This window comes from Silurus meridionalis, chromosome 4 (genome assembly GCF_014805685.1).
Source record: "Silurus meridionalis isolate SWU-2019-XX chromosome 4, ASM1480568v1, whole genome shotgun sequence".
NCBI lineage: Eukaryota > Metazoa > Chordata > Actinopteri > Siluriformes > Siluridae > Silurus > Silurus meridionalis.
The window spans coordinates 5,249,161-5,276,249 of NC_060887.1; the positions used below are offsets into that span (position 1 = coordinate 5,249,161).

Genomic DNA, 27,089 nt, shown 5'->3' on the forward strand with positions numbered 1-27,089 from the left:
GTTTCCCGTCTCTAACCCGTCTCGGCTTGTGCCTTCCCGTTCGGCAACGTGCACTTCCGGGTCGGCTGCAATTTTGAGGTTTTCCCACGCTGCCCGGTATTTAAGAACCCTAAGAACTCTCCCTCTCTGCCGGGATATCGCTTTCTTTCCCGATGTTTTCCTATTATTTCTGTCTGCAATTTGATAAGGTGCAATTTTATAAGGTGTGTCAACTTTTTATATCCAATGTCTTTTTTTTTTTTTATACACTGTATTTATGTTCTATTGTTTTGTTGCTTTGCAGACTTTCTTGAAGCCCCCAAAGTGATTATGGTCATGGTGACAGCATGGCCAAGTTTTTTGTCCTATGAAAGTTCTTTATGCCGAGCAATTCACATAGTGAGCAACCTGAAAGCAAAGGGAAAGATATTTCACTTGCTCACCAAGTATCTGCACTGGGATGAGGTAAGAAGCTGATCCTCAGTGTTCCTCTCAGTGTCATTTTTTTTAACTGGACTTTATCAAGTATTTTACTGCCTTCTTAATCTCCCTTTAATTTTCAAGTATCAGTGTAATCTAGTGGGACAAATTCCATATACATTTATATTGAACTACGCTGTCACTTAAACAGTGTTTTATTGCACTGGGTATTAAATAATGATGTATTTTTTGCCAGGAGCCTCCGGGAAACATCTACAATATGATTACCAGCACCCTGAAGTCTTTCCTGGAGAACAGCTGGTATGGTTATAATCTCTGCCCTGCTACCTGGAACTACATCTTCAGCCTGGATCTTCTGTGTGCACAACTGGGCTGGACTTGGACCATTACCAATATTATACGGTACTGAATGCAAAACATCTTCAACATATTGTAAAGTTAATATTTAAACAGCCATTTTTATATCTAATTTTTAATACAATAAGATCTCATAGGGAAAAATGTGGTAATTGTTGATATGGTGATGTTTCTGTGAGAAAATGTTTATTGTGCATTTATAAATTAAGTTTCCAGGATCAGTGTTCAGACAGTCAAAGAGAATTCTGTAACTTTAGCTGTAAGTATTTCACCATGGAAGGGTCTCTATTTGGGAAGTGGTAGCTCAGTGGTGAAGGTCAGGGGTTCAAGCCCCAGGATCACCAAGTTCCAGTCATGGCTGACCCAGTGCTCTGCCCCCGGCTTTCTATCATAATGCCTGTCATTTTGGATGTTATTATTAAGGTGGGTAGTCGATACATCAGGTTTCCCTTCACTGTGGCACACTGACCTGCTTCAGCACATGATTCCTTTATCCTGACACATAGCAGTGTAGGGAACAGACTACAGGCAGCTGCAGGACGTGATGACTGGCTTCTTGGTGACTTTAACAACATGTAGAAATTGTAAACATTGTCCTGATGTAGTCTATAATATGACAGGTGACAGAGCCTTCACCCCTCAGACGCTCCTCACCTCCTGAAATGCAGATGTGGAGCTCTGGATGTCTCAGGTGGCAGACTTCTATACCACCCGGAAAATGTGTGTAAGATTATCAGGGTGTGTGGTGTTTTGCACAATGTGGCACTGAGGACCAGTTTCCCTCTCCCTCCTGACCTCCCTCCCCCTCAGCATTATGACCCCGAGCCACAGCCCCCTGCTCCACAAGAGGGATATAAACAAGATGCAAGAATCCATGAGGAGGTCATACGGCGTTTGAAAGGAAGACAAAAATCATTTAACTTAATCTTTTAATAATTATACAATTTTACTTTTGTCACATTTTCCCAAAAGTTTATCATGTGTATTTTAATTATTTAGTTTAAAAGCATCCTCCAGTTGAGAAACACTGATTTAGAATCAGGATTTAAATGATGTCGAACACTTCAATAAACAAGTGATTTCATATTTTACATTTTTATTGATTTTATTAATTATTATTGGACATGGAGAGGTTTAGCTTTCAGTTCCTGTCCTTGATGTCCAGACTCACTTGCCTTTTTATTCTCTCTATTTTCTTTTTTTTACTGGAATGGGTGATAGTTGTCTGATCCAGTCCGGCAGGGGAGCAGATATAGAACTGTGAGACTTCAGTGCAGACCACACCGCATCATGAAACCTCAAACCACCACTGTGAAGTCTCGATGAGAATACCATTGAGTCTGTTCCGATTGTGTGACATTTGCGACAAAGGATAGGACGACAATTCCAATCACGATGTTTCGCTGGTTCAGTTGTCCATAGAACAGAGCCACAGAAGGTGATGGTGTAGTACGTTACAAAGGTGCTTTGCATGACGAAGTCCGTGAAGAGAAATCCGTGAGTTCTCAGAGCAACCATTGAGCGGCAGGAACTCCAAACGATTGGACAAGGGTAATAACCCTCGCACATGAAGGATACGGGTGATCAGCTGAAGTCCAGCAGTAAGATCATAGACAGAGTTCTGGATGGAATCTAGCCACATTCCATCTGGGGAGAACATGTCAGCGTGGTGCAGAATGTCCATCACCGGTCTGAACGGGTCCGCATCAGTTTTCCAAACGAATTCGTCCTTTTCCGGAGGAAACCTGATCCATTTACGGAAGAAATTATAGCACCGTTCACCTAAAGGACAGGTGGGCTGCTCCAGGCACCACAGGCAATGCTTTTGAAGAAGAAGGAAAAAACAAGCATCGCAGGTAGGTCTAAAGGTGTCAAAGATGAAGCTATACCCCTCAGCACATGCTTCCATGTACGCACGTGCCTTGATGCAGACGCATACCTTGCAAAGGCCACCTATGTTCACCAGCTGCCATGTTCCTGCACACAGCATAAAATACACACAACAACAACATGATTTTTATACGATATAATCAAAGAATCAGAATAAAAGCATAGAAAGAGTTTAGTGCTTTTAGTTATAAGAAAATGTTTGTTATAGTCATTTTTTTTATCGACTAGGGCCATAATCCCTCCATCCAAATCCACATAGATGTTTTGATCCATATCTGTGGAGATGTTTTCTGTAGAAGACTCTTCACCTGTAATTTTATACACTGGGAGCTGTACGTATTGTCTAAACAATGACAAGGAATTCCACAACAGATAAAACATGCCACGGCTGCAAGGATTATTAAAATTGTAGTCCCAGTCTGACCCTATTCTACTCTATTTATTAGTATATTATGTTAATTATACTTGGAGTAAACAGGTTACATGAGTTTGATTAAAATATGGGATAAATAGGTTAAATTTATCTACTTCATTGTATCTGATAGATTCTATACTAATTATTAAATACATATGATGGATTAATATAAAAAGCTAAACTATAAAAGTTAATCTTAGCTAGCTAATGTCACTAAATAATTACTTTTTACTTTTCAAGTCTTCTACTAAATTGTCAGGAATCCCCCTGCCACGCCCCCTTTGGTGCTTTGGGGAACGCCCTGCTCCTTCTCTCATGTGCCCCGCCCACAAGGAGCTCCTCGCATCGGGCTTCATTGAGAACACCTGAGGCATATTCACTCACTCATCACACCGATATAAACCACATTCCCCACACTCCGGCTCCTTTATTGCATGTTCCTGTGTGTTCATATTGCCTTATGTGCGCGCATGCGTTTCCCTTCGTGCAGTTCGACCCGGACTCTCGCGCTCTCGCTCCGCGTGCACTCTTTCCAGGCGCACCGTGGATATTACTTTCCTTTTTCCCGGATTCCCTCATTCGGATTATTCCTCAGACTCTGGACTATTGTGGGCCACTGGAATAATCCTTTCACAGCAAGTATTTGTGTTTTGTCTTCGCCCTTTTGTTTAAATAAAACTTTATTTGCTGTTACTTTGGCTTCCGCCTCCGTTTCCCGCATGACATAAATAATGTACAATATTTTACCATAATTATTTAGAAGATTTACCAGGTACCTGTATGAAGAAATGTTCAATAGAAGAGAAGTTGTAAATGTTCTTAGTTGCTGCTAATCGCTGCTGCTTCTTGCTGCTGTTTGTTTGTTTGGCGGTTGTCATGGAGATACTAGAATTTTTTATGATGATTCTGTACACATCACTCTGGTAGGAGATTAAACCAAAAATTCATCCTTAAAGAAAATATAACTGTTTTATCCTGTTCCTTTTGCCACATCTCATCTCTGAGACTTTTCAGATGTTGCTACACTGAAAACTAAATTCAGATCTCAGCTCAATATTGAACATGACTTGAGAGTGACAGTATCAAGTCTACAACCCCGTTTTAAACAGATTTATGAAATACATTTTCTCTATTTTTGTTTTTGATGCTAGTTGATGTTCATTTAGAATTGGATAGTTCAATAAATTAGACATTTTTCAACTTGATGAATTTCATTATCCTTTTTTGAGGTGACGGAGGACAGGTGCGTTTAAAAACCCACCCCTCTGAAGTGGTAAATGGCAGAAAAAGATTGAGAATCACTGCATTAAAACACAAACAGAAGTCACATTAGTACAGAATGGAGCATAAAGCACGTCCTGATAGTGCCGCTAGAGGGCAGTGTGAGACTGAAAGTTGAGGATGTGAGCTGTGTGAAGCTGGAGATCAATAGTCTGTTAAGGGGTGGGAAGAGGGGAAAAGAAAGGGAAGAAGGGAATAGAGGAAAAAGAGAAAGGAAATGGATAGATGATGGACATTTGTTATGGTTTTTGGCAGATCAATGTTTATAAATCCCCCAATACTGCACAAAACTACTGATGATGTGAATGAAAATACATCACTTGTCACTCATGTTAATTAATATCTGTATGATTTGACTAATTTTTCCAATAAAGGGGCATAAAATGGATGTATATTTATTTTCTTAATGTACTTATTTAACCTTTAACATTTTTAACAAAAGTTTATTATATGGGACATGTTTTATATTTCTGTTTATTTATATTCTACATAATAATAATAATAATAATAATAATAATAATAATAATAATATTAATAATAATAATAATAATAATGAAGATGATAATGGGTTCAGCAGGTTCACAGAATAATTCACGAGTCACTGTTTAATGAACGATAAAACATTTTATTTTTAATTACTGAAAATGCAACAAAAATATCAAATGATAAATTATAATAGATGCAAACACACAAAAATACAAATATTACAAAACTATGTATATATTAATAAAGGTTATTTACCAATAGATATAATCAAATACAATGCTAAAAAAAAGTCCCTAATTGGGTTTAAAACAACCTAATCATAAATAACTATAGATTATAATAGTAGTAAATCCAGGTAGGGGGCGCTACAGCAGTAGGAGTGGAGTAAAGCAGGTGGAACACTTGCAGCAGGTGGAACACTTACGACCTGGTAAAAGAACAATAAAGAGTGTGGAACACAGGTTTTATTTACCTTTTAGTCTTGGTATTTTTTACAGATCTAAATAAGAAGAAACATTGAAAATCTAACATTCACACATTAATATGTTTAATCCACAATCATCTCTGTACACTAGTGAGAGTCTGAGGGCAGAAGTGAAGTGAAATGAAGATCTATAAATATAACACACTTTAACACACTTGAGCAAAAACCAAAGTCTTTTACACTGATCTCAGTGCTTCCACTATTTGATCACTGGATGAGAAATGGGAATAGATAAAGCAGATATTGTTCTATATGATTAGGGATGTAAACTGTAGCAGCGGTGCGCGAGTGGAGGCGGAGCCGGACGGCACGAGCGGTAAGAAACACCTGCAGCTGATGAGACTAATCAGTGCTCTGTTTCAGTCTGGTGACGCCAATAAAGAGGAGAAACACGAGAACCCTGGTGTGAGCACTGGAAAGGAAAACGCCAGGGTGAAAACGAAAGAAAATAAAGAAGCTCTGCTTGGTGAACTTTTGCCTGTCTGTCTTTCTTCCAGTGCATTTTGTTGCATAAACATCACTTTATTGAGATTTTGTAAATGAAAAGAAATATTGCAACAAGTATTTCTGCATCCCACAGCAGAGGACATTTAAAGCACATGAGTGTGGTCACAAATATAGTTGTGCAGGTCCACAGTGACGTGACATGAAAGAGATGATCACCTGAAAGTCTGACATGAACACTTTAGGAGGGTGGAATCCACAAAGACGTTTCTGTGGTCCACCGACAAGTTCACTCGTCGTCCTCTAAAGCCTTGTGTGAAACAAACACCAACAAACAAACAAACACAGTAACGTAATGCATGTACAACAGTTTCTTTAAAGATCTATGAATCCGCTGCTGTTGTTTGTAATATTGTACATCATAATAGACGACAGCATGAAAGTGATGCAACATACTGCACTGATGAGCTCAGGAAAAAACACATTAATGTAAATGTAATGCACGTATGAGGATTTAGTTTTTAAGATACATGAATCTGTTGTTGTTTATGTCGTTAACGTAACATATAATAAGAGATAGTAGCTTGAAAAGTGATGCAATGTACAACTACCATGCGCAAAAATACATGAATACACAATATCATACACAAAAAAGTTCTTTCTAATGATCTGTTCTTTATGTTAATGCAGTTGATTGTAAAAGACAGTAACACATGAAGTGCTGCAGTATATTAGTACATCATGATCACCAAAGATCAGAACAACAACCAGAACAACACCATAATAGACAATAAAATACAGGAAAATATGCACAAGTCTATTGTGGTTCATGTGGGTGGTCATGTAGTAAATTTTACCGGAGTTTTCTCAAAGTCTAATTCCAGAAAATATACGTGCCGTGGACTACAGTTGAACTCCTGGAGAATAAAAGATGGACAAACTCGTGCCCAGTGTTGTGCTGGTTACTAAGAAATAGTGACTAGTTACAGTTACTAGTTACTTCATTCAAAAAGTAATGCGTTACTGTTAAAAGTAATTTTTTAGTTACTTTTTTAAAGAATCTTCTTTAATGTTCCCATTAATGCCCTTTTATGTGTTATGATCTACAAACACAAAACTGACTTAATCACAAAGTCATTTTTAAACACTATTTTATTAAAGTCAGAGCAGCACAAACTGAATATATCACAAGCATTTCTGAAATAAATAACAAAACAAGCTGAATAATATATTCACAATCAAACACTAAAGTGGCTTCTGCATCATAAAAGCTGTTGTGTTGAGCTCTTAAACATGTTCCTTTCACAGCTGAAGTATGAAAACTAACAACAATGTAGAACAGAACACCGGGTTAGCTTCTAGCTTCTAGCTCCTCAGGCATGGAGCTTCTGGAGGTGTTGCTATCGCAGTAGATACGAGCTTCAAACCAGAAAGACACAGCTTACATTAGACTAAAAAGTTTTTGTCTTTATACTCAACTAAAGTGAAATAATGAGCATATTTCCACTTTGAGAAACTCGTCTTGCTCTCGCCTCGACTCGCCATTACTGCCGCACAGACCTGAATAAACGGAGACACGCCCACAGTGCATCTTCTTTGTGTTTACAGTGGTTCATCCTCCAATCCTACAATGTGTCTCTGCTGTAAACAGGTCAGACTGTAGTCTACACTTCAGCCCAAATTTATTCATTTAAAAAACGCATAACGCACCTTACGGTAACGGTAACGGAGTTACTTTATTTAAAAAGTAACGCGTTACAGTATTAGTTACTGTCAAAAGTAACTGAGTTACAGTAACGCGTTACTGCCCAACACTGGTTATGACTGTAATATCGCTCTTCTCTCAGGAACAACCGAAAAATGGTGAAGATACTTGATCTGTGTTTTGAGAGAGAGAAAGAGAAAGAGAGGTGTGTGTGTTAGTTTGGTGTGACATCACAGTAGGGCGCACCTCTATAAGTCAGAGCGCCTCAGAGTTTCTCATTTGTGAATTTACTACTTGTAAGTTAAGACACACAAAAATGGAGCTCTTTAGAAAACTTAGAGAGATTTTTTAAAGCAGGAGACAGAAGAAACATAAACAGATTACGAAAGAGGAGGAGAAGCTGGAACACATGCAGAAAGGAGTTACAGATTGGGATGCATTTCTTAATATTATAATAGAGAAGATAACAGAAGAGAAAGAAGAGAAAGCCATTCTGGTACAGAAGGTGCAAACTCTGGAGGCTACTTTAGCTATGGAGCAAAAGCAGCGTGAACAGAACATAAATCATAGAAACGACACACACCTCCAGAACATCACTGAGCTCCAGTCTTCCCTGAAACTCCACAAGGAACAGGAGAAATCTGTAGAACATGAGAGAGAGAGCTGGGTGACAGAACAAAAGCAACTGCTGGAACGTGTTGCTCAGCTCGAGGCCAGTTTGGAATTTGAGAGAAATAAATGGGAGGAGAAAAGCAAGAAGGACCAACTAGACATGAATGAGACATTAGACTAAATGTAATTCTTATTAATGTTCATTAATAAGAAATGATACAGAAAATTGCTCAAATGATTAATTAATTGGTATTGGAAGATTGTGCTGCAAATTATGTCAAATAAACATTTACCATTAAAAAAATGTCAATGTCCAGCTGGTTCAGCATCTTCAGCATGAATTCCACTGATGTTTCCAGGTGAACTCTTTTGGGTAATTTTCTTAAAATATAAAAGAAACTGACTGTAGACTTTATTCTTTATTTTTACTGATTATCCTTCTGTATCCTTCCCATGTATCTCTCCAGTCTTTTAACATGCTACAATCCATCACGCTCCCTGAGATCTCAAAACTCTGGACTTCTAGTAGTTCCTAGAATAGCAAAGTCCACTAAAGGCGGTAGAGCATCCTCACATTTAGCTCCTAAACTCTGGAATAGTCTTCCTGACAGTGTTCGGGGCTCAGACACACTCTCCCAGTTTAAGTGCAGATTATAAATGTATATTTTTAGCAAATTGGATCCCACTTCATGTGTGGAGTTTTGACATTGGACCTCCTGGAGTGTTTAAAGGCTCTGACATGGAGAAGCTGGTGCTGGATCTGTGATGATCACATACGTTGAGCTCAGGAGCTCCTAGTGTTATAACCATAAAGACTGTATAAGACTGTAGAAAGAACATTTACTTATAATCTTATACTCCAGTGCTCATGTTAGTTCTCACTCTCCAGTGTTCTGTATTGTTTAAAGATTTATGATCAAACTCTTGATGTCACCCAGATGAGGATGGGTTCCCCTTTTGAGTCTGGTTCCTCTCAAGGTTTCTTCCTCATTACATCTAAGGGAGTTTTTCCTTGCCACAGTCACCACGGCTGCTCATCAGGGATAAATACACACCATTCACCTTCACTGTTGATTTCTGTAAAGCTGCTTTGAGACAATGTCTGTTGTGAAAATATAAATATACAAATAAACTTGACTTGACTGTAAAAACACACCCCCAATGTATTATCTATACTGTAGGATTGATCATGTCATGTTATTTGGTCACATTGAATCTGTTTAAATGTCTGCAACTAAAATCATCCTACAGATAAAGTGCACATGAACATCGTGTTCTATCTGAACGTTTCTGTGAACTCTGGTATTGAAAACCAGCTTCTGGCACTTAAAGGTGTGTATAGTTTGAATGTTTCTGCTTTCAGTGTGTAAGACAGTAAAAGCACATTATTACTGCATGATACATTTCTATCAAATCAGAGGTGGCAAAAGTACACACATCCTTTACTTAAGTGGAAGTGCAGATACTCATGTTTTAAAATACTCAGGTAAAAGTTGAAGTACTGATGATACTTTTTTACTCAAGTGAAAGTAAAGAAGTCTTGGCTCTGACATGTACTTCAGTAAAAAGTAGTTATTACTTCTACCTGTTTTAGTGTCACACTGGTAACTGGACCTCACCTCATATTAATATTAGGGTTCGTCGACATAAAAGAATCGACATAACCAAGGAGAACATGCTAAGACAAAGCAAGAATTTGGCGGCTCCACTTCAAAAACGTTGACTTAATAGGGTTGGCGAGTTAACCGAGGGCGAGATAAGTGGGTTTCACTGTAGATATATGTATATATGTGTGTGTGTATAAACTGGAAACAAGAGATTTTGCTAAACTTGCTAAACAGGGTGAGCAAACTTCATTATAATCCATGTCTAGTTTAAGTTTTATCAGATGAAGGGTCACTTAGTGTGCAGCACTGCATTATTGTGTGGGTCAGGGGTCATTTGATCTGGTGTAGAATACCTGGGGGATTTGGGGGACATTTACATTTACCAATGTAAATTCCTGTGTTCACGTTTTCAAGGCCCAGTCTAAAAGGAGTAAGAGAAAATAAACCCTGTCAATTATACTCATTTTATTATTATTACATTTGACTCTTCTGTTCCTCTAAATTTTGAAATGATGTCTACACCCCTGAATGTGTCAGTAATAACAATATAACTAACATTAACATTCTCCATACTACTCTGTCCTCTACAAACTCACAATGTTACTGCTTCTGACTTTCTCTATACTTCTCCATCAACATTCTCAAAGCAAATATTGCATCTGTGTTACCTCACATATCTCATAAATAGTCACCTCTTCTCTTAGCCTGGCTTCCACTACTCTTTCCCATAACTTCATGGTGTGACTGATCAACTTTAAGTCAAGTGAAGTGTATTTCTATAGCACTTTTCACAACAGACATTGTCTCAAAGCAGCTTTACAGAAATCAACAGTTAAGGTGAATGGTGTGTATTTGTCCCTGATGAGCAGCCGTGGCGACTGTGGCATGGAAAAACTCCCTTAGATGTTATGAGGAAGAAACCTTGAGAGGAACCAGACTCAAAAGGGGAACCCATCCTCATTTGGGTGACATCAAGAGTTTGATCATAAATCTTTCAACAATACAGAACACTGGAGAGAGAGAACTAACATGAGCACTGGAGTAAAAGATTATAAGTAATGTTCTTTCTGCAGTCTTATACAGTCTTTATGGTTATGGCCAAACCTCGGGATGGGTGGAGAAAGAGAAGCAATGTAGAGGAATTAGCGTAGCTGCTGTTCATGATATTACCAGCACAAGTTGATAATGTGCATGTGATCAGATGTTCTGGAGCACAAGGTTATGATGTGAGATGTATGTTATGTGTAGGCTTTGCTAAAAAGATAAGTTTTTAATCTGCACTTAAACTGGGAGAGTGTGTCTGATCCCCGAACACTGTCAGGAAGACTATTTCAGAGTTTAGGAGCTAAACTCTGGAACAGTCTTATGGACGTGACCTAAAGCTAAATCTTTAGGCCATAAATCCCTCAAGTTAGCAGTTATTAATCCCCTCATCATGAAACCTAATTTGGATCCAAACACGCTATCAAATTACAGACCCATTTTAAATCTCCCATTTATGTCTAAGATTTTAGAAAAGATTGTCACTGCCCAGTTCTGTTCCCACTTACAAGAGAACAATATCTTTGAAGAGTTTTAGTCAGGTTATAGGCCCCATCTCATTTACAATCAATAAAAATAATCAGTGCAAGTGATCTGATGTTAAAAAAGCCAAACTTTAGAACTTTTTGGTGTTTGCTTATTCGGCATTTTTCAGTTTTAACTGCAATAAGATTATTTCTGGATCTTGTGTATTTAATTCTTGGTTTTACTACATGAGGAATAGATACGGTTTCTATAAACTGGGCTGTGTGTGAACTTGTAACTATTTGGTTTGTTGTATAAATGTTCTCATAGTCGTAAATTTCCTGATGTCTTACCAGTCAGATGGTGTAAAGTATCCTAGAGATGTTATCTGATAGCACTGCTGCTCCAACTCTGCTGGGGTGCAGGCCATCAGGGCGGAAGAACCTCGGACGCTCCCAGAAACAGTTCCAGTTATTAATAAAGAAAGGTTTGTGCTCTCGACACCATGACTGTAACCATTCATTTAGTGCAAAGAGTCTACTAAACTTCTCAGCCCCTCGCTGGTAAGTGGGAAGAGGTCCTGACACTATGATCCTCGTTGTGGGTGATGTGCTGCGTACCGTCTCCACCAGGATCCTGAAATCCCTCTTTAAGATCTCTGTTTGCCTCAGCCTGGTGTAGTTCGTTCCGGCATGAAGAACAACCGCTGCAAAGTTCTCGTTCAAGATCGCGGGTACCTGCGCAGCGACATCGAGAACACGAGCACCAGGAAAACAGCGAGTGTGCACCTTACCTTTGACTCCGGTAGCGCGGACATGCCGGACGATGGAATCTCCAAGAATCACCGTATGGCGTTCCGTCTCGCGGAGATTTCATCCACGGTTTCATCCACGTCATGATCTGCCCCCATCCTGCTGCCACCTAAAAAGATAAATAAATAACAACAATCTGCACTTACTTTATCTTTAATAAGAGTTTACAGTAAATACATTTACAAATAAATACATAAATACAATATACAAATAAATAATAATAAATTGGCAATTCACACAACAAACAAATTGAATAAATTTTTCAGTACACACACACACACACACACACACACACACACACACACACACACACACACACACATTTAAATCACTATCTCTCTAATCACACTTAATTCCTCCAGGATTAATTACAGGTTGTGTGACCTCTAACCTCTCGTGTGGTGCTGATGTTCCTCCTCAGAAGTCCGTCTGCTGTCTGAAGTCTCAGCTCCACCCTCTTCAGGTCATCAGACTTCATCAGGGCTGTCAATTAAACACAACCTATGTTTATCTACACTTATGATACCAGGACGAGAAAAACCCCTCTGAAGATGTTCTTCTTAAAGGCAGCATTTGTGCTGGTTTAGAAATAAAACTGCATCAAGTCTACCACCCAACACACTGCTTTTTACACCACAAACACAAACACTTTTCTCTTTTCTGATCAGACGAGCTGCCATTTGAGTTCACTGACAATGTTCTTAAACTAACAAATGAAATTCCCATCCACGGTTTCAGGAAGAAAATCAGCACAGCTCAGTTTAGAGTTCCTCCATAAGGCCTCCACTTCCTTTTGGCTCTAAAGTGAAGAAAAACACAGCAATGACTTGAACAAAAAAGAACCTTTTTCAACTAGTATGACAAAACACTTTCCTTTTTTCAGTCATGTTCTATAGAAGATCTCACAGCTCATTATTTGTTTGCAGAGAAGGTGCAATATTTCTGCAAATAATATGCCGGCTCTTGCCACAGGAAGTAGTGGTTTGCTAAATTCACTGGAATTCACAAGAAATCAACAATTAAAAACAAACACCAACTTCCTTTCCAGCAAAAAATGTATATGTAAAGTCTCAAATGTAACTGTAAATACATTAATAATTCTCTCAAAGAGATTCCTCCTTCGAAGCACAGGATTAACGAGCTCCGCTATGTACTGCCATACATAAGGAATGTCAATCGCCATATCATCTGCTATCTCGAGGGTTTCTGAGAACCTGTGTAAACAAGGAGAGGTAAGAAAATGGGGGGAAAGAGAGCAAAAAAAAACACAGAAAAAAGTCTTATTAAAGGATTCTGATTCTCTTATAAAATTCTCTAAAAATGACCAAATGTAAAAGCAAGCGTATTCATAATAATGCTAACAATAACCCCATTGGGTGTAAATATGTCATCAAGCTGTGGACATCTCATGACGCAGACAGTAGTGTCTCTGGCACCAGTGGGAGACGGAGCTGTGTGGTGCAGGAATGTCACTCACCCTTTAAAAAACTGAGATGTGGAGAGGATCCAGCCTGCAGCAGCTGATGGAACAAATGACCCACGTGGTCACGTGTGATCTGGTTTCGCTCCAGCGTGGTCTCCACCCCCCCTGAACAAAAACGTACAGCGTCCCGCCCTGGTCCAGTTCCTCCACGCAATGCAAGACCTCCTGCACACGAACCCACCACGATTATGTGACGCAGTAACAAGATAATAACCGATGTGTATTCAACTAAATGTGATCATAAGACACTGCATGAGATCATTACTTTGTAATCATTTATGTGTAGAAACTCCTCAATAATGGATTTAGAGCGTTTCTCCATTTCCTCCTCTGATAGCGCAGCTTGTTTGTAGTCGAGTCTGGCACTGCGTCGAGTTTTACTGAAACACAAGAGACATGATGTGTCATGACTAAAAATGCTCATGCATTAAACTGAATTAAGTTTCCAGAACAAAACCTACAATCACAACCTGCTTTGAATATTTTCACAACATGAACACAGGAGAGAGCTGAAAAAGAACACAGACTACATTCACTACAGACTCACCTGATGCTCCGGATGTGGCTCTAGCGCTAGTTTCTCCATCGCAGCCGTTCTTCCAGTTCAGCCGTCGTCCCCCGAAATTCGGTCCCAAATAAATCTTATCATCTGCTGGTAACTACACACAAACACAATTCAGTTCAAATAACAATTATTCTTATAAACCTGGTAGAAAAAGTGTACCGTAATTTCCGGACTATAAGCCGCACCCTTATATAAGCCTGAATTTTACAAATATTTTTATTTTGAACATAAATAAGCCGCACCTGTCTATAAGCTGCAGGTGTCTACACTAATGTACTTTACACAGGCTTTAACGAAAGACATGTTACACACGGTGTAACGGGTGAAATATGTTGCGCTTCTATTAGGAGCAGAGCGGTATTTTGGGAAAAGACCGGCACTGCATACTTCTGGTATTACTGCGTGTGTGGAGACCGAGGATTATGTCCTTTTTATTTTCTGATGCTCATTTCTAAGTGTCTTTGACTAACCCATAACGCTGATGCAAACAAAAATAAAAAAGCAGGAGTTTTGGAAGCCTGTCTGTGTTTATATGATTTCTGTTGTAACTGGAGTTAGCGAGCTCTCCCTTCACCCAGACTCAACACACTACAACGGCTTGTATTTAAACAGTAGCCGACCAAGTAAGTCATTGTTCACTGTCTTCCTCCTTCCTTTCACAGCTACAGTGGTACTTTGACCTACGAGTGCATTAATGTACGAGTTTTCCGAGGTACGAGCGGTCACCACGCTCATTTTCCACCACTTGGTCCAGTTGCTGGGATTTGAGGTGGAAAGTGTGAGGATAATCAGAATTAGGAAAAACAGAGTGCACACATGAGTAAAAAATAGTGGAAAAGGGAAATGGTAATACAGGTAAATATAAGGAGGAGGACTGGTGAGCTATTAGCCAGAAGAATCTGCTTCCTCTATGAATGCGTGTGTGACTGTTACCTGCAGAGGCATAGGGACGGAAAAGACATTTCCCACTGGCAGAGTGGGCTTCCGACTCCTGCCATCTTCTGATATGATCTCCTCTGTGATGTCCTTGCTGTCCTGGTTAGGATCTCAGACAACGATCCTAATGGGAAATAAACAGCACATGATCAGAGATAAATAGGTTCATTACTCAGTAAATAAACCAGTACTGAAACAAAGAGTAAACACACGCACCGTTTTCCTCTTCCTCTTGGTAGATGGATGTTGCTGCAGTGGAGGGACCATTGGGAATGGAGTCTGGTTGTACATGGCCTGATCATTATAGTAGAACATCCCTGCAGCAGACACTAATAAGAACAATATCAGTTTCAATTAAAGACCGACATGTAAGCTGTGAGGATCATAACATCCTACAAGAAAACCAGGCTTTTTGTAAGGATGACTGGAAAGGCATGATGAACTTACCATTTGTTGGGGTAGTAGGTTCAGGGAGTAGAGTGTACATGTATTGAATCCTGTGGGATGGACTGAGTACTGCTGAGGAGGCACCACATGTACTGGAGCACTGTAATAATACTGTTACACAAACAGCATATACGTTTGGCATAAAAATCACAAAAATGCTAAAGCTATTTGAAGGTTAACGTAAACAGTATTTGAAACTTGCAGCTAAAAAAGGACACACAGGGACAAATTCAAAGCACCAGGGTACACACATGACCCCTGACCTTTCACACAACTACATCAAACAACCTCCAAGTCTCTACCTTGTCCCTGTGTGCCTCATTACATATAGCACAGTTAGGTATGGTAATGTAGGTGAAGTAATGTGAATGAGAGAAACTCAGGCAATGCAGGAGGGAAAGACAGGGCAGAGTGAGGGAGGAAGTGCAGGCCAGACAGGGGTGGGATTTTAAAGTCAGGCTAGGAAAGGTAGGTAGAAAGTATTTCCTGATTAGCACACATTAGCATACAGATATCATTTTGGTCCAAACTCAGTAATGATTTTGTTCAAATAGAGTTCATAGAGTAAGTAGTTTAATTGATTTGTACAATTCTGATATACTTCATGAATAACCTTCACTCTGTTTAATCAAATCAGAGCTGTGGCCTTTTAGAGCGGTTGCCAGTTGCGCTCATACTCCTCTATATGGACATTTTGACAATCTGATTTTAGTAGTCAGTTATGTTTTATAGATCGTTCTGAACCATAATCAGGTCCCCAATAATATCACAGATTGGACACCACTTTTCATTCATTCCTCTTCATTTAGTTCCCTTAAAGACAGAGTAAGTGATCAAGGGGTTTACAAAATGAGCCGTTTGGCTGCCGTAAGTAAAATCTAAATGAACAGTGTGTTTAGGTGATGAGGAAGTGATGGGCTTTAGTTTATTCTGTGTAAAAAACAGTGTGTGTTTGAACTGTACATTACCAGCATTTGTTCTTCTGGAGAACTCGCAGTCATGTTCACCACCACAGGAACGTAGGTCACCCAATACTGTTGATTAGAACAACATGAAAATGTCTGTCACTACATTTGACATCATATTTAATGTTCTCTCTGATACTTGCTCAATACAGATCTAGAACATATACAGAATATATATTTTTCAATATTTAGTGTAATTGAAGAAATGAGGATGGATATTTCTGTATGTTGTTGCAGTTTTAAAGTGAACATTTCTACTGCAGTAAACAAAAGAGTTAATGATCCACTTCTTTCTCTTCTTTTCTCACCATTTTCTAAGATTATTCTAACGCACTTGTTTTCACGTCTGGTCTCAACAACGGCCTTCGATTCAATAGTAGACTTACAATGTTTTCATGTTACTATGACAGCATGACATTTGACTATGACGTTTCATTGGTGGATTAAAAAGATTGTTGCACCAATCAGGGATGCTACGTCACAGAGATGGTGACGGCGCGACTCTACATGAGCTCCTGTAGTGTTTCTCTGTAGAAACACACACCCGGGTTAGAGGCGAGCGCCCCCTGCTGGACTTTTGTTCGGTAAGCTTTCCAGTCTATTGATCATTGCTGTTTGTTTCTCCACCTCCTCTTCACCTGGCATCCGTATCAGATCTCGAATCGGCCCATTTATCATTCCTTTCAGAAAATATACACAAAGTGCAGGTCACAAAGTCATTCGGATTGTGAACATCACATCAGCTTAGATAACGTCTCATGTTAAAAGTCCACCGCCAAATCTTTCAATCGGACAGATTTGAATCGGAATGACAGGATTGCGGTACCTGCACAGCGACATCAAAACACAAGCACCAGGAAAACAGCGAGTGTGCACCTTACCTTTGTCTCCGGTAGCGTGGACATGCCGGACGATGGAATCTCAAGAATCACAGTATGACGTTCCGTTTTGCAGAGAGTGGCGGCGGGGAGATGTCTTCGACCGGGGCTTGGCTCGTGTCTTCGCTGCTGCAGCATCCAGGGTCCGTGGTGCACGGTGCGGAGTGAACGATACCTGGGCGGGCCGTGTTGTAGGTGCGCTGGACCTGAGCAGAGAAACACGCGGAGTTGAGGTGCTGGGGCGTTAGATTCAACCGAATTTACCTGGGACGGTGGCGTCTGCCGGGATGTTTCCAGCGTCGCTTTCCGCTCTCACAGCTGGGCATCGAACGAGTTCTTACCTGTGCTCAAAGGCAGACACACAGCCAGCATAGTGCTTATAATAGCAGATAGAGTTAAGATACAGAGATGTGATAAAGTGAGAGGAATGAATATAGTCAACACTAGTGATAGTCGAGTTAACTAACTACAGGCACAAGTCAGGACGACAAAAACTATGTAGGATTATTAAAAGAGGAAAAAAGGAGAGATAAATAGTAAAGTTTGTTTAAAAACACAGTCAAACACAGGAAGCTACGTCACAGGAAGCCTGCAAGCAGAGAGTCTCCTTTCCACGTCATGATCTGCCCCCATCCTGCTGCCACCTAAAAAGATAAATAACTAACAACAATCTGCACTTACTTTATCTTTAATAAGAGTTTACAGTAAATACATTTACAAATAAATACATATATACAATATGAAAATAAATAATAATAAATTGGCAATTCACACAACAAACAAATTGAATAAATTTTTCACTACAAAGTCATTTCCCTAAAAACAGATCTTTCTTGCTTTGTTTGTTGCAAAGTCATCAATTACATCATCGTTGCAAATCTGACCAGCACTTGTATGGTTGATGTTTATGACAGCGAGGCTGCTGAGGTGCTCTTGTGACATGGTGGATCTCAGGTATGATTTCATCAGTTTCAGTTTTAAAAAGCTTCTTTCTGCTTCAGCTACAGTCACTGGAAGTGTAAGACAAAGTCTTGTGAAAAAAAAAGCTTGTTCACGTGAAAGAAAAGTGTTAGTTTTTTTTTTGTTGTTTTAAAAGTCAAGTAAAATCTCAAACCAGAGGCAAATCTCATCTAATTGAGCCACAAGATATTTTGCATGAAAGTTGTTTTAAAAATCTTTTCACTTTTTCTATCAGTAACTACACTAATAAAGGAGAGGTAGAGGGAAGATTTGAACAATTCATAACAGCCCCAAAATACTTATAATTCTTATTATTATCATCATCATAACTGCAGTTGGTTATAGAAACAGATGAATTGTAACACACAGGTCACATCCTCAAGTCAGTCTCACACTGCCCTCTAGTGGCAGGGTCAGGCATACTTTTTTGCTTAATTCTGTATAAATATTATTAATCTTTATTTGCTTAAGTTTTATTTAATTTTGATCTCTGTTTTTCTTGTTTCTTCTCCTCCTTGTATTCACTACATGGAAAATATTCAATAATAGAGAGATAGATTGTGATTGACTGTGATTAAAATTTTATAGTGCCTTCATCCTGTACAAACAACCGATGATCTCTATATATACAGTATATATATATATATATATAGGAGGAGTGTGTTGAAGCCAGAAGTCTGTCCTGAAGGTGTAACAGCACTTCACTGAACTGTACACTCACACTCACACACACATACACACACACAAACACACTTACATTTAAATGGCTATCTCTCTAATCACACTTACTTCCTCCAGGATTAATTACAGGTTGGGTGACCTCTAACCTCTCGTGTGGTGCTGATGTTCCTCCTCAGAAGTCCGTCTGCTGTCTGAAGTCTCAGCTCCACCCTCTTCAGGTCATCAGACTTCATCAGGGCTGTCAATTAAACACAACCTATGTTTATCTACACTTATGATACCAGGACGAGAAAAAACCCCTCTGAAGATGTTCTTCTTAATGACTGAAATCCGTATCAGAGCTCTTTTATAGAAATATATATATGACTGTATAATGCTGCTGCCATTAGGACATTATTTCACATCACATGAATCTGCTGCACTTGTGAGTGGATTTGATTCGGACTTTTCTGATAAGCGTCTCTAATAGATCAGTGTAATTATTATAATATTAACGCTTAGTGGCGTCTCACCGTCCAGACAGTCTCTGTCTCTCTGAGAGACGCAGAGAGACTACAATTATCTCATACATACAACTGAGCATATCATTTAAACTCACACCTAGAGGTCGACTGATACACGATGACCAATATATGTTGCTGATTTCTTTTGTCTGATATGTTTGTCCAAATAAAATCTCTACAAATTTAAACCTATTTTGTAATGACACTGAATTGAAATGAAAAAATAAATAAAAAATCTGTGTGACATGAACTGAATCATATTTCTTTTCCACTTATTACACTATTTATAACTTTTAGAATAAACTTTAAAACTGGACCAATATAAAGTTTATTCACAAACTTTACTAAACTGAGTTTATTTATATGATCATCACCATTCATTACATCACATTACCTCTGTCTTTGTCCTGCTTTGCTTCTTCTACACTTTTTCTTTTTTATTTAATTTGTATTGTTTTCCAGCACAGTAATGTGATGAATGTAAATACTGTTATGTTTGCATCATTATGCTATAAAACACATATTATCTTGTTAAGTTCGGAGCATGCGCAGAAAGAACCGGAGACATGACTGCACAGCGTTTTTTACTCGTTTACTCTGCACACTGCAAACACACCCACATGCAGCACGAGAGTGCCCTCTAATGGCTATCAGATATTATTACATTAATGCAATGTTACCAATGTCACTATGACCATTATTAATTTAGGGGCTTCAGGAAAGTCTTCAAAGGAAACAAAACTATACCTAACTTTTCCGGTTTGTCTGAATCGTTGCACGAAACACATTAACAAATCCGAAAACACAGCGACAAGTCAGACAACCCGGAAAAGGTAGGTATCGTTTGTGAATGGAAACAATGTCTTGTCCAATGATTGGTAAGTTTACATTCACAAACTATACCTACATTTTCCGATTTGTCTGACTTGTGTTTTCGGATTTGTTATTTTGTTTTCGGATTTGTTAATCTGTTTTGCACTTCTCGGCCACCGTAGTTGACCCCTGTTCTACAGCTTACCAGTGAGTGTGCCACTACTGCCACCTAGCAGATAATTTACAAATACACTCTCCAATACACTCCTCATGACAGGTAGATTCACACCTGTATTGTATTGTATTGTATTGTATTTTGTATTGTATTGTATTGTATTGTATTGTATTGTATTGTATTGTATTGTATTGTATGCTTAAATAAAAATTGAAACAAATAGAAGAGGGGGAAAAAGAAAAATATGCATGAGGTTGTTCACCATTCATGGTGAGATGTTCAGCTCTGCATAGATCACTTTCTAAATGTGTGAGAGATCAGTGGAAAGATTTTGGGCCCTGGATAAAAAAATGTAAGGAAACAACACGCTGGGAACCGAACATCAGACCCCACTGTAATGTAGAACACAGACACACTGTATGACATTAAATCAGTTCACATTTATTAACAACATCCCGGCTTCCCAAGCCATGGCATAATGACACCAGACTCTTTCTCCAAATAATTATAGAGGATCCTCACATACACAAAGCTTCTGTGTCTAAACTGCAATTTCCCCTAGATGCACTGTGTTTTCTTCATGTAAACAATGAGTCACACCTCAAAAAAGGTTAAAAATCACTGCCTTATGGGTAATAAAAGACTAATAATCAGGATCTCAGATCTACATTCCTTACTATTGAAGTAAACAGGACCAATACAGAACAGTTCATCAGACAGGAAGTCACTTATAGTTACTCAAGTACAGTAACGAAGACCATTTACTCAAACACTTTACATCACACACACACACACACACACACACACACACACACACACACACACACACACACACACACACACACACACACACACACACACACACACACACACACACACACACACACACACACACACACACACACACACACGTGCTCAGCTCTGCTCGTGTCTTTCTCCTTTTCTCCTCATCACCAGTCACTAAAACAGAGCACACTGATTAGTCCCATCAGCCACAGATCTGCTTCTCACCGCTCGTTTCCCCGGCTCCACCCTCCATTCACCAACCGCCGCTCATGCACGCACCGCTGCTCCATCCAGCAGTAGTGTTCAGGTGTTGTGAGGTGAATCCAGTGTTAACCCTGTCAGAATAACTGCTGAAAGATCATCCACTTTCTTGTGCCAATCCATGTGATTAATTATAAAGTACAGATGTTTAAGTGAATCAGGTTCTGCCCACATTAACTGTCAGCTATATTGCTTTCAGAGCTCAAAATGAACAAAGCACTAAAGCTGCAAGAAAATACCTCAACTTCAGTTTCTGTCAAATTCCTTTTCTTTAAGGACATCAAACATCACTGACTTTACTAAAGTGGATTTCAAGAAAAAATACCATCATTGAATGCTCTCTGTGATGAAGAGACATTAGACATGATTGAAATTCAAAATCTTTATTTATTTAATAGTGTTTATTGTGTCTCGCTGTAGTAAAAGTGTTCAGACTCTCTGTTTCTCTTGTCTTCTTCTTTTTTCTATTTCTCCTTTTCTTTTGAATGTTTTCTTGTCTCAGCTGAGCAACAATTTCCTCCCATCGCTCTCGGACTCTCATATAATGATCTGTTTTATTCTCTGAAGTCTTCTTTTCTTCCTCACAGAGATTCTGGGTATCCTGGAGCCCCCTGTTGGTCTGAAGCTGTAAGTTGTTCCTCTCCTCTATGTCAAGTTTAGTTTTCTCTCTTCGTCCTCTTGTTTTCTTTAAAATCCAACGTGGGCTCAAACTGAGCAACATGTTCCTCCAGTTGCTCTTTCTCTCTGATCAAATGATCTCTCTCCTGCTCTGCACTATTTTTTACTTTCTCACAGTGATTCTGAGTATCCTGGAGCTCCATGGTGGTCTGTTCTAAAGTGACCTCAAGCTGAGCAACATGTTCCTCTATATTCTTTTGTTTTCTCGTCCAGCTCTCTCTCACACATTCTACAGTTTTCTCCAGTTCCTCGTGGATTTTCAGGGAAGACTGTAGCTTCATGGTGGTCTGATCCAAAATAAACTCAAGCTGAGCAACACGTTCCTGCAGTTGTTTTTGTTCTCTCATCCAGCTCTCTCTCTCACATTTTACAGTTTTCTCCAATTCCTCATGGATTTTCAGGGAAGACTGGAGCTCCATGGTGGTCTGTTCCAAAGTGACCTCAAGCTGAGCAACATGTTCCTCCACTTTCTTTTGTTCTCTTGTCCAGCTCTCTCTCTCACATTCTACAGTTTTCTCCAGTTCCTCATGGATTTCCAGGGAAGACTGGAGCTTCTTGGTGGTCTGATCCAAAGTGACCTCAAGCTGAGCAACACGTTCCTGCAGTTGTTTTTGTTCTCTTGCCCAGCTCTGGCTTCTCTCAGTTATATTATGTTCCTGCTGCTTTCGCTCAGAAGCTAAAGTAGCCTCCAGCTTTTGCACCGTCTGTAGCAGAATGGCTTTCTCTTCTTTCTCTTCTGTTATCTTCTCTAACATTAGATTAGAAAATGCATCCAAGTCTTTCACTACTTTCTCCATGTGTTCCAGCTTCTCCTTCATTTCAGCAATCTGCTTAGTTTTCTTTGTTCTTCTGCTTTGAAAAAACTCTCTCAACCTTCTGAAGAGCTCCATGTTTATGCCTCTTTACTCACAAGCAAAAACCTCGAAATGAGAGAAACAGAGACGCGTTCCCAATTATAGACGTTGCCTTACTGTGACGTCACAGGGAGATGCCCCGCCCTCCGTCTGTGACGTAACCCGGTCTCTCTTAACCTGACACTATGCGCATGCGCACATTACAGAGGTAAAGAGCGGATAAAATATCATGTCTTCACAGCTTTTCTGTTGTTTCTGAGAGAAGAGTGATATTACAGTCATAAATAAGATAAAACGGCTGTAAACTGTGTATAAAGCGAGTGAATCCGAGTTGAGAACCGGAAGTTGACCGGAGTGACTCTATGAATGTTGCAGAATCATAAATGACCAGTAGGTGGCAGTGTGATGTGTATTAGAGCTCACTGTCACAGCAGGTAATTAGAAGTAGTGGAGCTCTAATGACGTCATTAATAGCGAGGACAAGACACACAGCAGTTTGGGATTCTTTTATTGACTTTATTGATTAATTGATTTGGAGTATGATTGTGTTTCTGATCAAAGTAAGTTCATGTGTATGGAGTAAAAACAACCTGTACATTTCTCACTTCCAGACAGTATTATGAGATGTTCATCTGCTGGAAGTTCATGTTTAATGCTGCATGTTTTATAGGATTTATGAGCTGGAATAAATGTTTTACTTTTAAATGTTTTCTTTTAACCAACTGGTGCATTTTATCTTTATGCTTCAGATGAGTTTTATAAAAACACATTTTACTACTTATTAAAAATAAAAGTCATTCTGAGTGAAACCAATTGTTTATTAAATGCATTATTCACTAAATAAACATCAATGAAAACTGGATGATTTGTTTTTATTGAATGTAAAAATATTAATTTGAGGATAATTGAACTTAATGAATGGAATAGTTTAGGATTAAATGAAGACTTTACTGAACTAAACAGCACTGAATTCTCCTTTAAATGAACTTAAGTTTACTGAACTAAATACTGTTACTTATATGAAAATAAACCCGGTTTCTTGAACCCTGTTCGGTTTCAGCCCCACTTTTGGGCCTCACAGCTGAAAATGACCTTCCTGACTTTCAATGGTAAAAGTTCCTGACAACAGTGTGCTACATACACAATTTACATCTCTTTTAAAAGAACACACTTTGGGCTTTACATCATCCAAAGATGCTGAAGTTCCTTAGAAAAAAATGTGTACGTCATAAAACATCTGATCATAATCATCATCATAATGTACTAACGTTAATTTGATGAGACAGACTCCACTTTGGACAAATTCAGTCTCCACATTAGACAATCACAGATCGGACAGCTGCTAAAGAGGCCAAAAGCAAGCGCCTAAACCATGACGTGATTTGAACACGCAACCTTCTGATTAGGAGTCAGACGTGCTACCGTTACACCACGAGGTCCGAGTTGCTATGTGAACCCACCTCATGGCACAGAGTTGGCTTTGCATTTTTCTCATCACGGTTGTAATGACAAATTGAGTCTGATGGTCACGTTGCAGGCTCTGACATTTTCTGCTTTTGAAGTCCCTGATTGTTGGTGTAATTAGGATTCATACATGAGTAAATAATGGTTAGAGCTTCTTGTTGACAGTGGCTTTGCAGGCGGGGGGCATTAATGTCTCTGCCATAGTGTGGGGCTTTTTTTTGATTAGACTATGAGTTGAGCTACTAGGTAGGTCACTTTGAGATTTCTCTTATTCACCTTTGGGTTTTTGAGATATTGGTGTGTGTGTGTGTGTGTGTGTGTGTGTGTGTGTGTGTGTGTGTGTGTGTGTGTGTCGGTAGAACATGGGGTTTATTGGAGAAGGCTAAGGAGAAAAAAGAAAGGCTAAGGAGAAGGTTTATGGATGTGGTGAGAGAAGACATGCAGGTGGTTGGTTTGAAAGTGGTGACCACTAATAGGAGCAGCTGAAAGAAAAGAAGAGGAAGAAGAAGACAGACAGGCTTGCATATTGTTCTTTGTAAAAAAAAAAGCTTCCTTTTGCCCCTACCCCACATCCCAGACTTGTACAGAATACAGTATACGGTAGTCACATGTAAGGTGTGAGCAGCATTTGCCACAAATTCCTGTAGTTCCTGCAGTGTTGCTGTTGGCCTGTTGGTAGCTCCATAATTAGTTTCTCTCCATCCTCTTATTATATTATATATATATATATATATATATATATATATATATATATATATATATATATATATATATATAGTGGTGTGAAAAAGTGTTTGCCCCTTCATGATTTCTTATTTTTTTGCATGTTTGTCACACTTTAATGTTTCAGATCATCAAACTAATTTAAATATTAGTAAACGATACACAAATGACCACAACATGCAGATTTTAAATATTTTTTTTGTATATTTTTATTATTGAGGAAAACAAAACCCAAAACAACATGGCCCTGTGTGAAATAGTTTTTCTCTCACCACACACAGGCCTGATTACTGCCACACCTGTTAGCAATCAAGAAATCTCTTAAATAGGACCTGCCTGACAAAGTGAAGTCGACCAAAAGATCCTCAAAAGCTAGACATCATGCTGAGATCCAAAGAAATTCAGAAACAAATGAGAAAGTAATTGAGATCTATCAGTCTGGAAAAGGTTGTAAAGCCATTTCTAAAGCTTTGGGACTCCAGTGAACCACAGTGAGAGAAATTATTCACACATGGCAAAAACATGGAACAGTGGAGAACCTTCCCAGGAGTGGCCGGCTGACCAAAATTACCCCAAGAGCACAGAGACCACTCATCCAAGAGATCACAAAAGACCCCACAACAACATCCAAAGAACTGCAGCCTCACTTGCCTCAGTTAAGGTCAGTGTTCATGACTCCACCATGAGAAGAGACCTGGCAAAAATGTTTTTTAAAGACGAAAACTGCTAAGCAAAATGACCGTAAAGGCTCGTCTCACTTTTTGCCAGAAAACATCTTGATGATCCCCAAGACTTTTGGGAAAAGGAAAGCTGAGTGGTTGAGCGTGAGCCGTTTGCATGTTGTTAGTGTGATGCTCGATGTTCACAATGCAAGTTATTGCTCGTAATGCATTAAATAAAAAAAAGTTTTTGCTCCTCCTGTAAAGTATTTATAAATCATGTTACTCACAATACAAGCTTTTCCTGTACGTAAATTATCATGACACCAATCGGAACTTTTGCTGTTTCCTCACGGATGCTTTTAATTGGCGGATTCTGGTCTTTGATTTGAGACTTAACGCATCAATAAAACAAATGTTTAGTGATGGATTTTTTTTTTTTTTCCATTTTTTCATATCTGTTAGTATTAAGATGAGCCTCACACTGGTTCTCTAAACACATTCTTATGTTGTCTGTTCAGTGTCTATAGGATCTTTATGATGTGAGTATGTAAGGTACATGGAATGCCCTTGTCTGGGCTCACATATCTCTGGTTACTACGTCTTCTCACCCAATCAGAAACAGTTTTAGGTCAGGTTTTTTCCAGTGTGTGTATATATACGTGTCTGTTATCTGCATTAAACTGAATAAGAACACGTGCTGTGATTCTTCCCTGATCAGAAAAAGACCCCATGGGCATCGTAGTTCGTATGGAAAACCTCTCCAAGATTTAAGATTTTGTTCGGCATGATAAAAATATAACTATCTGAGTAAAGGAAAGAACGTTGTGAATAAATGTGTTGCGTTAAAGGTTTTAATTTTAATAAAATGAAGAAATGCGTGCTGCATTAATTGTGCATTAATACTATTAATGCTGTTAAAATGAATTTGGGTTAACGTGTTATTAACACGCTCATTTTGAAGGTTTTTCAGTATAAAGGACATTATATAAAGGTCAACCCAAGTTTTTTCTTAAACCATTTATACTTTTGCATTTTCTTTGTAGAATCTGTACAAAAACACACAATTTGACTTAATTTCAAAACACCAGGAAAACTGTAATGCAGGGAAAATCACAAGAATCTGTATGCGCTCTGTTATACTGCATGTATTATATGCTGTATAATAATGATGGTTTCTACAGCTGTGGCATCATATTGATGTTCTTAAGAGGATGATTGGGACTAAAGGCAGATGAT

At 38.9% G+C, this 27,089-nt stretch overlaps 1 protein-coding gene and 4 long non-coding RNA genes across 6 annotated transcripts in view; all 5 read right to left on the minus strand.

The window, feature by feature from the left end:
- Positions 1-27,089, minus strand: part of LOC124384581 (little elongation complex subunit 1-like) — a 256,093-nt gene that overhangs the window by 33,071 nt on the left and 195,933 nt on the right. The gene's annotated exons all lie outside the window — the stretch shown is intronic.
- On the minus strand, positions 5,367-11,621 carry LOC124384765. The gene is made up of 3 exons (XR_006925579.1): positions 11,561-11,621; positions 8,066-8,123; positions 5,367-6,087 (listed from the first exon to the last, which is right to left on the minus strand). It is a non-coding gene; the product is annotated as an uncharacterized LOC124384765 (long non-coding RNA).
- On the minus strand, positions 12,567-13,141 carry LOC124384754. The gene is made up of 3 exons (XR_006925568.1): positions 13,110-13,141; positions 12,926-13,014; positions 12,567-12,818 (listed from the first exon to the last, which is right to left on the minus strand). It is a non-coding gene; the product is annotated as an uncharacterized LOC124384754 (long non-coding RNA).
- Positions 13,153-20,024, minus strand: LOC124384693. Its single transcript, XR_006925483.1, has 6 exons — positions 19,832-20,024; positions 19,081-19,172; positions 14,050-14,161; positions 13,768-13,882; positions 13,497-13,667; positions 13,153-13,233 (listed from the first exon to the last, which is right to left on the minus strand). It is a non-coding gene; the product is annotated as an uncharacterized LOC124384693 (long non-coding RNA).
- On the minus strand, positions 15,822-17,313 carry LOC124384760. 2 transcript variants are annotated; one of them, XR_006925574.1, is made up of 4 exons: positions 17,297-17,313; positions 16,960-17,095; positions 16,419-16,484; positions 15,822-15,909 (listed from the first exon to the last, which is right to left on the minus strand). It is a non-coding gene; the product is annotated as an uncharacterized LOC124384760 (long non-coding RNA). The 2 variants fall into 2 exon arrangements; XR_006925573.1 differs by lacking the exon at positions 15,822-15,909 and adding an exon at positions 16,144-16,263.